Here is a 12,448-nt window from a genome sequence, read left to right as displayed (position 1 = left end):
CACCGATGAAGCCGGTGGTGCGCGTGCGCCCTTGTTGCGTCACCTCCGCGCCGAGGGTGCGTCATTGCACATTGGTAAAGTCACGCGTGACGTCATTATGACGTGTACACGCCATATCGATGATGACAGAGGCCGCGTATCGACCTTTGTTATCGTTCGAGACGCTAAACTGTGGTAGCCATTTTAGCAGGCAAATTAAAGGAGCAGCTCATTACATATTCAGTGGCAACGGTCTTGCCGCAGTGGATACACCGGTTCCCGTCAGATCACCGTAGTTAAGCGCTGTCGGGCGTGGCCGGCACTTGGATGGGTGACCATACGGGCCGCCATGCGCTGTAGCCGTTTTTCGGGGTGCACTCAGCCTCGTGATGCCAATTGAGGAGCTACTGGACCGAACATTAGCGGCTCCGGTCACAGAAAACCTTCGCAACCACCGGGAGAGCGATGTGATGACCACACGCCCCTCCTATCCGCATTCTCAGCTGAGGATTACACGGCGGTCGGATGGTCCCGATCGGCCACTTGCGGCCTGAAGACAGAGTGCTTCATTACACTTTCAGTTGGTATGTTCACTACAATTTTGGTAGTTATTGATGTCTTTATTTTATTTGAAAGTGCGAACCTGCCAACATTTAGAAAAAATCGAGCTGACAATGCGATTTGAAAGTGGTAAATCTGGAACCAGAAATATCGTGCTGAGTGGCTCAGTCAGTTAAATGCAAGTATGCGATTACAGAGATCCTGTCTTCGAAACTGCTGAGAGTAAATTTATTCTTTATTTTTTATTTTTTTAATGCGAAAATTACGGCCAAGTACCAGCGTCTTATGGAGTCCACGTTAAACTTTATCCAAGTAGGGAATTACCTTCAGAAGTAACTCAGCTGTTAAAAATAAAGACTGAAATGTCTAACGGCAAAACATAACGTCCATATTGTCGACCTGTGACACATATCATATCAGTAAAATGCGCAGTTTTTGCAACATTACGCATGACAATGCTATAAGCTCAGAGCACTACTAATAATAATGTATCTAAGAAAAGTAGTCTGCCGTGACACATGAAACACAGCATGCCAGAGATTATCTTCCCAGTTAGTTTAATTTTTTGGATCATACAACTGTTCAATCCAGTATTCGTCATCATTTGGTAACTGCAATGAAAGTACTCCTGCAGATTTTAAAATGTGGTTAAAGAAGTACCACAAGAGTACTGTTAACAAAACTTCGCATTTTACTGATAGAAAGAAACATTGGCAAGTATGTCAGCTCAGTACAGTCACTCGTAACTGGTATTTGGGAAAAAAAGCTCTTTGGTCCCCTATTTTCAGCAAAAACGCTGTACCTGTCAGATGTACAAAAACGAAATGAGAAATTAAATTTTGCATTAGATGTGACTAATGACTTGCCTGAAGTCTCATGGTAAATGAGTCATACTGTCTCCAGTCTCACTCCCTGGTGAAATTGAAAATCTCAAAATTCTGTTTGCAAGTCGATTCAGTAAACCTTACCAATAAAATGTGACAACTTTAGACATAGTAATGCAGTTCTTCAATGATATTTGTAATTGACTGACAATATGAGGGATATGCTTTGGCTTTAGACATTTCAGTCTTCAACAACTGAATCATTTCTGAAAGTAATTCCCTACTGTCGTCGAGTTTAGCATGGAGTCCGTACGCTGCTGCTACTAGGCGGAAATTTTGCCATAAGAAATTGTTTCTCAGTAGTTTCGAACACGGGATCTCTCTCATGATAATTATGATGATGTTTGGTTTCTGGGCCGCGTTCATCAGCGCCCGTATAAAGGAACAATTTTTACACAGTTCATTTTCTTTCCACAATCCAATCTAGTCACTCTCACAAATAATGATGATGGCTAAATGATGAGTAAAACACAAACATCAAGTCCCCCGGCAGAGAAAAGATCTCTGTCGTCATATAACTTCAATTTCCTGATTTTTTTTCTACCAATCTTTTTCTTATTATCCCACAAAATCATGGACAAAAATGACTAGCTTAGAATGAAATGACATAAATAAGGAGATAGCTAATTCCAGTTATCAATTACAGTATTCATAGAATATGAAATGATATTCAATCTTTAACAGTAGTACGTGGAAACAACCTGAACAACTTTCTCCATTCGAGAGGCATATTCACTCTCACCTTCAACTGATGGCAGTTCAGGTTTCACATTTTCTTGTTTTACATCCTGAGGTTCCTCTTCATCAATGTGCAGACTCAACTTAATCATTCAGTAATCCCTAATGTATGCTTCTTAGTCTTCTGCAGAGTAAATTGTAGGGCCTGAAGAGCAGTACCAAACAGCAACATCGCAAATCCTTCAGCGCCTTGATATTTTTGTCAGTATCAGTCTTCTAGAAGGATCCTTAGGGAGCTGAAGACCTTCCTTTGTAACAGACACTAGATATTTGCAGACATTTTCTTGTATCTACTGAACTACTGATTTATTTTCCGTGTGTGACTTGTTGGTGGGGGGGGGGGAGGAGGGAGGGAGGGGGCTAGCATCGGTAAGGAGCTGCAGAAGTGATGGGGCCTCTCTGAGGCACCGCTAGTGCTTCGTGATCCAACCCACCCCTCTCCACGACAAATTCACGAGTTCCTAACCCACGCCCGAACTTCTTTCATTTCCAGGTTTACCAGTTACAAACCACATTGTCAGCTCGTATTTTCTTTTAAAAAAAATAATAAAGTTGGCAGGTTCAAGCTTTCGAAGAAAGTAAAGACATCCATAACTTCCAAAATTGCAGTGAGTGTACCAGCTGAAAATATAAAGAGCTGCCGCTTTAATTCGTCTGCAAAAATGGCTACCACAGCTTAGCTTCTCGAACGATAAAGAAAGTCGATACGTGGCCTCTATTTGTGATGGTAAAATTAAATTCAAATTGCAGTGTCAAAGATTTTCATTTACCTAAACAGTATCGGGCAAAAATCGACAGACAAAATTATCGATCTTGTAGAAAATATCAAGTGTTAAGGAAACCTTTATAACTGAGTCGAAATCTAAAAACTGTGATAAATGTTCGCAAGGAGAGAGTATTTTGTGAAAAATTAAAAACTTTATGAAAAATAAAATATAGTGTAACTGGATAACCTCTTTTGATGCTAGGCTAGTGTCAGGTTGAGCATTACTGCAAAGGGCATTTGATTCTAAAGCATTATGTCAGGGTGAAAAACACTAAATAAATTACTTTTTCTCTCTTAAGAACATGTGGGCCGGGTGGGTTCTTCCTTGGCTGGGGTATGAGGTAGAATGAAACAGCATTTTTACATAAGATAACTTTTATTGAAAGATTTGTACAATGGTTTCCTTACTGGATTCTTCTGGCTGGGAGAGCGGCAGCTGTGTCGTTTCTGAAGCCTTCTGCTACGTGAGCGGCGGCATCTGATTACGCCTGGTGGTGTGTATCTCACGTCACTGTTTCGCCCAGTTGACTGGAGACACACATCATGAGGTGGCCCGATTAATTATTGAGAACGAAGTAGAGAATCGGATGGTGATACCTTGGATGTGGCGTCCCAGTGTTTCTCTTCTCTATGCGGCCGCGTGTCTCAGTGTTGTGCGTCAGACAGCAGAGCGGCGTGGCAGGGGAAGGTCAGTGTCCTGGACTCGAACAACGGACTCCAGCTTGCCAGTCTTCGGCTGTCAGATATTCACCACCAGCTCACAGGTGACTGCTGATGTGAGGCCGTCTGCTTCCTATCCTCACGAGTCACCCAGATACGTCTTCAAATACCTTCTAACTTCTGTCTTCTGGAGGCGAGGCTGCTGTTTGCTATTCCATTACAGCGGCAGACTTGGCGCTTCTGTGTACGATGCAGTCTCATCCTGCATGACGGTCTTCAGCACCGCCTGACCGACTGAACTGTACTGGAACTGAACTCGAACCGAAACTGAACTGAAAACTACTGTTGGGTCCACTGCGTCTCGCGTATTTATTTACTTCAGTTCACTGGAGGTGAACGACTTCACGGTCATTGCCTCTTCTGTCACGTTGAAAAGCTTCTCAAAGAACCTTCTTAACATCGGTCATTGGCTCTTGGAATGTAGGCGAGGGCCTTTGATCACATGTGACAATTGAGAAACACGTGAGCCGGTCGGGCGATGCCCTGACGGCTGAATCGACAGCTTCCGCTTATGTGGGGAGGGCGAAGGCTTCTCCTGAACGTGCTGACTTGCAAGCGCCAGCTGTTGCCACTGCTGCTCTGCCCACTGTTTGCCAGTGTGTAACTCTTCTAAACTAAACTAAGTTTTTCATTTATTTTCTAATTTCTACTTCACTTCACATTGATTTCACTAATTTATTTACCTATCTTAAGTACCACTCAACAATAGAGATGAATGGTAAGTTATAAATGCACTGACTGTAGCATTATAAGGGTATTAGAACATGTGATTCAGTTAAATCAAATGAAATCATAAAGGGAGAGAATCTACCATGGGTTTCCGACCGCCAGTCTTTTGGATGACCTTGGTACAAGCACCAAAAGGGGAGGGGAGGTAGGGGGGAAGGAATGGAAAACTGGAACAATTGCAGTCGAACCTTGACAGTGTACATATCGTGGCATGCCATATCGTGATGTGACCCTTAAGCAGCAAGAATTCAGAGTGGAAATGCTTAATATTTGGTGTGGCAGTAGTTTATAGTTCCTGAAGTCGTCTCCAGTTTACTTTGTGTCAGAAAGGAAGAGTATGCGACTGGTTTTATATGATGGAATATGGATACAATGATTCAAGAAATTAATATGGCTACCGCATGTGGGTGGCAGTTATTAATTGATTCTGTCACTGGAGACGTGAAGAACCTATTCAAATGTTCATATAGCAAGCACTAGCTTCAACACCGATACGACTGCAACGAACCAGGCAAGACATTTTCATATGAACAGTCTGTAGAAGTGTATCAGAATGTTACAGTCAACCCCATAGTTTGCAAAGTTCTAAAACATTTTTTTTAAAGTATTTGCTAGCATCATTACCCAAAAGTCATATACCGATCCAAAGTTCCCTGTCCATTTTGTTCAATGTAAATTTTGTGTCACTGTGTATGGTAAAAAGATCGTAGTGACTGGCATTACAACACTCTTGCAGTGTCACACACGACTATCATCCAATAATATGACTAATTTATTGATTGGCGACTCAATGGAGTGTCCTGTGCACCACGACCAGATAATGGATATACTTGGAAGGAGAGACACCATTCGTCGCATTTTTTTTATTAACCGCAAAATCGAATTTCGGTCACTTAGTGACCATCCTCAGTGCTGTAATATACAATTTAAATTGGTAGCTTGTTGACACCAGTGCCTACCAATTTAAATTGTATATTACAGCACTGAGGATGGTCACTAAGTGACCGAAATTCGATTTTGCGGTTAATAAAACAAAAAAATACGACCAGTGCTGTCTCTCCTTCCAAATATGACTAATTGTTTACCTTCAAACTGAAGAGACTTGAAGTTTGGTCTCTCTGATATGTCATTGTAAAGTTCATTTTAATGAGATTTCTTACCTTTAAATTTGATTTATCAGAATATTAACTTCATGTAATTATTCAAAGTAAAGATGGCAGCCATTAAGCCACGTAAGAATATCTCTGTCTGCTTCCATCTTGTTTACAAGTGAAATTGTTACCATAAAGGTCGTTAAAGTAAATTTGTTTTTGGGACTTTTAAGAACAGGCTGAAATAAACTACTGAACTTGCTCCTTCAGAGCTTGCAACCAAAACAGTCTTTGTAGATGTAGATTTCTTTCAGCAGTCTTCATACGGTAAGGCTCCATAGCAGCAAGCTGTTGGCTAGAGGGGTGTAGATAAAACTAATTCCAGGTGGGGCATGTAAAGCTTTGTGTATGTAATAACATGTGTGCATACAGATCCTGGAAATCGATCCCCATTATCCACACCTCGATTTGGATAGAAGTTTAAAACATAATTAGGTGCCTTGCTAATAATAATATGTTGTTAGGTAATGTGTCAAAATCTGTATTAGAGATTGTTGTTAATGTTAATAATAACAGTGTAATGTTGTGCAGTTTTAATTAAAATCTTCTACTGAGCGAATTGAAAGATGGACTTTTCTGAGGAGCGACAGACAGTCAGAGCGGGAGGGACGAATGTTCTTCTCATTTGTAGGTCAGTCTTGGCAGGTAGCGGTACAAGCTTGGGAGAACCATAAGCCCGATCGCTAAATGGATTCGCTTTCCATAGTGTAGCCAATGCTACAGAACGATACAGAAATTATTCTGCACATTATTACTTCCACATTCAGCAATATTATCGAGTCATCCAGCTAAATATTTTCACGTTTGTAGTTAAAAAATCATTCCTTTCCCCGCTAAACAACGTTAAAAGCTGTTCAGTAACACACGATTCGGACATCCGAAATGCAGAGGCGAATCGGTCACAGTTGGAATCATTTATGTCGTCGACAAACTGCACACATGTATTAACTGGGTTCTTTATTAATAAAAACAGAAAGTTACTTTACTCAAGATAGTCGTTCTGGTACAGGCTCTCTGTAATAGTCCACGTGAGCCTCATTGCTGGTGAAATACAAAGTCCGCTGTGTAATAATCATTGTGTAACATGCAGTGTCTTTTCGTTACATATTATTCATATGTACAATCAATTCTTAGCTATGGCATTCTTTTTTGGCGAACAAACGCACAAAATATGAATACAATTTTCAGACTCCAGAAAAGAGCCATAAGAATAATAACGAAACATACTAGTCGAGCTCATTGTGAAGATCTGTTCAAAACACTGGGGAATTTACTGCTCCATGTGAATACATTTACCAGGCAGTTGTCCACATCAAAAATAATTGGTAATTACTGCACAAACAGCTCTGCCCATGACCATGCAACAAGAGAGAAACTCAACTTACATTCACCAAGAAAAAATAAACATAAAAGTCAAAACAGCATTTTCTACCAAGGAATAAAACTGTACTATAAATTACAAAAGAGATTAAAGAAATTGCAAAAATACACTTATTTAAAAAGGCAGCTAAAAAGTACCTGTTATGCAATACATTTTATACATTGAAGGATTACTTAGATAAAACAGAGTAGGGGTTTGATAAAAAATGTTATACAAATAAATAATAATAATAGTGATTATAAAACATTCCCCATAACACCTTCACTTTATGTTCTTTTTTTCTTCTTTTTTCCTTTCTAGAAATAATTACCGCCAACCTATGCATAGCACAATACTAATACCTCTTCCTCTTTCTGAGCTCAACAACTCACTCATTATGGAGGGATGCTGACTCAGTTTTTCATGATAGCAAATGGGAAGTTGCGGTACAGAAAATGGCCCAGAGATCAGCAGTGTGTGTGTGTGTGTGTGTGTGTGTGTGTGTAATGAGTGGAGTGTTATGAAACAATGTGTGAATAGTGTGTGCAGTAACTGAGATATGAGTGAACAGTGTGGCATTACATTATTTAATAAGTTATTTGTAAAAAAAAGTATTGTATACCAGGAGTAAATCTAATGATAGTCTCTAACTATAAGTCTGTAAATATATGTGTATACGAATTAGCTTATTTTAAATTGACATTCCTATACCCTTGTAAAAAGAGATCTACAGATGAATAAAGCTACTTTTACTACTACTACTACTACTACTATTCTGGTGGCTGTGTGTTGCCTGGTTCTGAGCTAGTGCCTGTGACTGATGACTGGCTGGAACCCACTCGGTCCAACAGACCCCCTCCGGTGTGACAGACTGGCCCTCCAGTCCACGGAGGTAATCAAAATACTGGCGGCCGAGGAGGCGTTGGCAGCACACCTCCTGCGAGTCTGTCCTTGGCTTCTATCGATCCCTTCACAACCTCTATGCCACACAGCGTGCTGGCGCCAGCTTACACCAACACAGAATCAGTGGGTTCGGGTACATTTTCTCTTCGATGCAGTGTGTACACGTCGTGATGAAGTCAGGTATGGCTTTGTCAGTGTGCATTAAGACTCATCTCTGCGCCAAAGTGGCCTTCTGGATGCCTGTTCTGTATCTTTCCGCCATTGTGCCGATCATTTCGGTATTCAAGAGCACCGAACGGTCTAGAACTCGAATTAGAGCCCCTTCATTATTCAGTATGCATTTCGGTAGCGATACCGTTCGGGTCTAGAGAACCGAAGCACTGTTGTCGGTTCGTATCGCGCAAGCCAATCGAAAGCAAGTGGCCGCAGATCCGCGCATGCGCACTGCAGCGCGCACAGCGCCACGAACACACAGCGGAGCAGACGACACAGGCGCGCTATTCTTCCAAGTACCGAAAATTGTGTTTATGTTGCCATAACACATGACGTCGCATTCCATCGAGCTGATGTGCCCGCCTTCATCGTTCTTGCCTCCTCCTTAACAGTATCAGGAGCAGTATATCCATTTCCATGATTCTCAGCTGAAATTCATAGAAATTTTTACTGTTTCCTTGACCGCATATTTCCATGCATGCATAATAACGATAGCGTATTTGACTGTATTCTGCAGATTGTCGTAAATGCAGCGTTATGTCATCTTATTCTCATTCACACTGACATCGTGTTTTGGATTTTACGTTTCGGAAAATGATTTAGGAATAGTGTATAGTACCACATTGTACTAATACATCTATAAAAACACCCGAAAAATTGATTCTGAGAATTTCAAAGAATAAGAAAATAAACAGAATGTGGTTATAACTCGCGCCTAGAGATCCAAATGATTAAGTAGCCCATTTTCCTATATGATACGTCAACGATTTGGATCTTAAAAACAAAATTGAAAAGACGCATTTTCTAGAGCTTCTGCAGTTCGTCGAAGTTTATAACATGCATCTCATGAATGAAAATGTTTCATATATTTCGTATATAGTGCTACAGTCTAAAAATATTACAGCAGGGATCTGTCATCTCTGTCTATGGTTGTTGACGATTCGATCGCACATAAACAATGATGACAAGCAAGATTATGAAGATGACCGCTGCTAGTTACATTCCCAGTAATTTAAGTTGTGCTCTTAGATTCCTGTCTAACCGCAACTCGGAAATCGCTACATATTCGGAAAAATTGTGAATTATTTCTGACAAGAAAAAATACAAAGGTCACTGTCTGTTGTTTCACTCACAGCAATTTCATATTTCTTTTTTTAAACACACAGAAATCACGAAATCGTTACTGAGGAAGCGCGCTCTTACATGTAAGTGATAACGAATATTGCAGGAAAATCTTAACTTACACAGATAACAATGTCGCAGAACGTGTTAAATATATGAAGAGAAAAAAAATTTGTTCACCCATCCTTGCGCGAACCCAAGTCCTTTGAAACGGCATTCCCGCACACTAACCACTTGGCCACGCCAAACAATAGAAACTTTGTGCTCTATTATTGTACTATTCTGCTGAGGAACCTAGGCTGACTTCGTTGCCAAACGGTGCTGTGCAAGTCATAAATGTGTGATAGTTTGGAAAGTTTCCAATATCAGGCTTCACATAATTGCTTTCCATTGTTACCTGAAACTTGTAAACACGTTTCGGTAGTTACTAACTAAACCACTTTCGGGAAAAAGTACACAAAGTGACTAGTAACGTCAGTTCACACTCATGTAATATACATAAGCAAACCCGATGTCTTGATATTTAATGACCTTTAAACTCTTATTTACATAAAAATACCACATATCTTGAGAGAATATTGACCGAAAACTTTTTTTTGATGTAATCATTCACAGTACCAACCTAACCTAACCATATTTCTAACAAAGGAAAATAGTCTATTATGAGCTCACTTTGCAAGCAGATGCTTTAGCAACACAATTACTAAATCCAAAGCTAAAACCGCTAAATATGTTTAAAATAACAAATTATAGGTGTACATAAACCACAGATCACCGATCGACAGGGCCACACCGAAATCGAAAACCTCTCGGTATAATTGTCGTAAAATCGGTGGGAGGACCGTTCGGCAACAGGTCTCAGAAGCTTACTGAATAGGATATTTCGATAAAGAACCGAAAATGATGTCACTACCGAGACAAACCTACTACACCGATCGGTATGAGCGATACAGAAGAGTGTCCCTGGGGCCTGCCGTCGAAGTTTGCTGAAATGTCGTCAGAAGTCGCTGGCATGCCGCAGGTGTCAAGTGGTAGGCCACCCGCCATGCTATGTTAGTGGTATGAGGTCGGCCCTTAGTCACAACACGCCAGTAACTATCATCAGGCCTTCTTCAGCTTCCCAACATCCTCCCTCAGATCAGATGGGGTAATTCCCACGATGAGCCATGATTTTAGTTTTGTTTGGTGATATTCGAATGTTACATTTTCTTTTCTGCAACTGACGTAATTTACGCACGATTTTTGTACCTCATCTTCACTTTATTCCAAAATTGTAATATCATCTGCACACATATGGGTGTTAACGTGCTTATATCTATTAATCTGTACAATAGGCTTTACTTCCTCTCTCAAGCTCTTAACTGTATTACTTATACATACATTAAACAATGTTTGTAACAGGCTACAACCTCGTTAAAGTCGCTTATTAGTAGTGATTTCTTCATCTTTATTACTCGCAACTTTTATTATTATTCTTGTGTCATTTTATAAGTTTTTTCTAACTTCAAAAAGATATCTGTGATATCCAGGTTTAGTCATTATGCCGCATACTTTGTTCCTGTTTGTGTTGTCAAAAGCTTTATCGGAAGCTATAAAAGCTAAACTGACTTCTCATCGTTTCCTCAAATTATTGTTATGGTAAATATATTATCACTGTACAAACAGCCTTCCCAAACTCCATTTTGCTCTTCTAACAGGAGGATCTGTAGTATGGTTCTTATATTATTTTTGAAAATATTTTGTACTCTGAGCTTAGAAGCCTAATTTTCTATAATTTTCACAATTATTTGTTTGATCTTTTTTAAAAATTGATAGAATTTCTGGTATTTTACGAAAGTTAGGAGTTTTACATCAGTGCCAACTTTCATTAACTTTAGTAATCTAAAATCACGAAAGGGAGAGCCATATTTCAAAAGTTCCATATCAATGCCATCTTATCCACAAGATTTCTTGTTTTTATACCATTTAAAACTTCTTGTCCTGACTGAATCTACAGAACTATTACGTATTGTGCTCTCTTCCTGCATCAATTCAGAATCTTCTGTTTGCTACAATTTTTTGTAAAATTCTTTCCACTAACATCTGATAATTATAAATTGTTCTGCAGTATCTTTCTCTGCTCTGATTAAGTACTGCATTAGTTTATAGGCAAAAGTTTACCTGCCACGTATATGCTGTTGTACTTTAGTCACAAAATTATACCACGACTTTTGGTGTGCCAGTAATTTGTTTGGAATGGTTACGTTTTTGCTTATATTGTCTTCAGTTTCTGGTGTTTTACTCTGCATGAGTTTCTGAGGGCTCTATCTTTTACTTCAACGGCCTTTTGTGATATTTTCATTCGAAAACACTGGATCCTTTCTTTTTTATTAACTTCTCTTTTTTCCCAGTGCCTCACATGCTGCTCATTTTATATTTTCTTTAATATTTTTCCATTCTTTCTCTGCATCCTGAACAGTTGGAGTGTCTAGCAAATATTTCTGTAGCCGGCTTCGATTGAATTTTATAATACCTTCTTGTTGCCGAAGGTACAGTTTAAACGCATCCTCAAGCTTTGTTTGTTTACGACATATGTATTAGTGATCTGGTGGATTACGTTTAAGGATTCGTGAGGCCATTCGCAGACGATGATGTGGCCTATAGTAAGGCTGCAACGTGAGAGGACTGTAGCGAAATGCAGAGCGCCAACAATTGGGGCGGGTACTGATAGTTGACCCTGAACCTAAATAAATCGAATGCATTACAAATAAACAGACAAGGTGATCCACTATTATAGGTCCGCAGGCTTTCGTGGACGTTTTCGTTGAAGATAACCGTGAAGACTGGAAGATCCTGAAGAAGATCCCAGAAACATGGTCGAAACTTCGATGGAGTAGAAGAAATTAAAGAGGAACATGACGCGAACTAACAGCCTAGAAGATTTACCTCCACATCTACTAATTTTCGATTATCACATTTGCCAACAAGTCACTGGAAACAGCAACTAACGTAAAATATCCTGGAGTAACCATTCGGAGCGATCTAAACCGGAATGACAGCGTGACACAAATGTCGGAAAACCAGTACCCGTGCTGAGATTCATTAGTACAATTTAAGGAAATGTAATCCATGAAAGACGTTGCTTACAAATCACTTGATCGATCGACTCTTTGGTACTGCTCATCAATCGGAGACCCGTAATAGGTTCGTTTAATAGAATACATAGAGAACATCCAATGAAGAGCGGAGGGTTTTGTGACGAGGAATAGTTGTGAAGACGCTCAACAGATTCTAGTGGTAGAAATTACAACAAAAGTATTGTCGTTACGGAGAAGTTTAGTAT

At 39.9% G+C, this 12,448-nt stretch overlaps 1 pseudogene; it reads left to right on the top strand.

Annotated features, from left to right (window-relative positions):
- Positions 1-224: 224 nt before the first annotated feature.
- LOC124617045 lies at positions 225-342 on the top strand (annotated as a pseudogene).
- Positions 343-12,448: the final 12,106 nt, after the last annotated feature.

Source organism: Schistocerca americana, chromosome 5 (genome assembly GCF_021461395.2).
Source record: "Schistocerca americana isolate TAMUIC-IGC-003095 chromosome 5, iqSchAmer2.1, whole genome shotgun sequence".
Lineage (NCBI taxonomy): Eukaryota > Metazoa > Arthropoda > Insecta > Orthoptera > Acrididae > Schistocerca > Schistocerca americana.
Note: the sequence above shows the minus strand (reverse complement) of the source record. Positions and strands in the feature narration are given on the sequence as shown.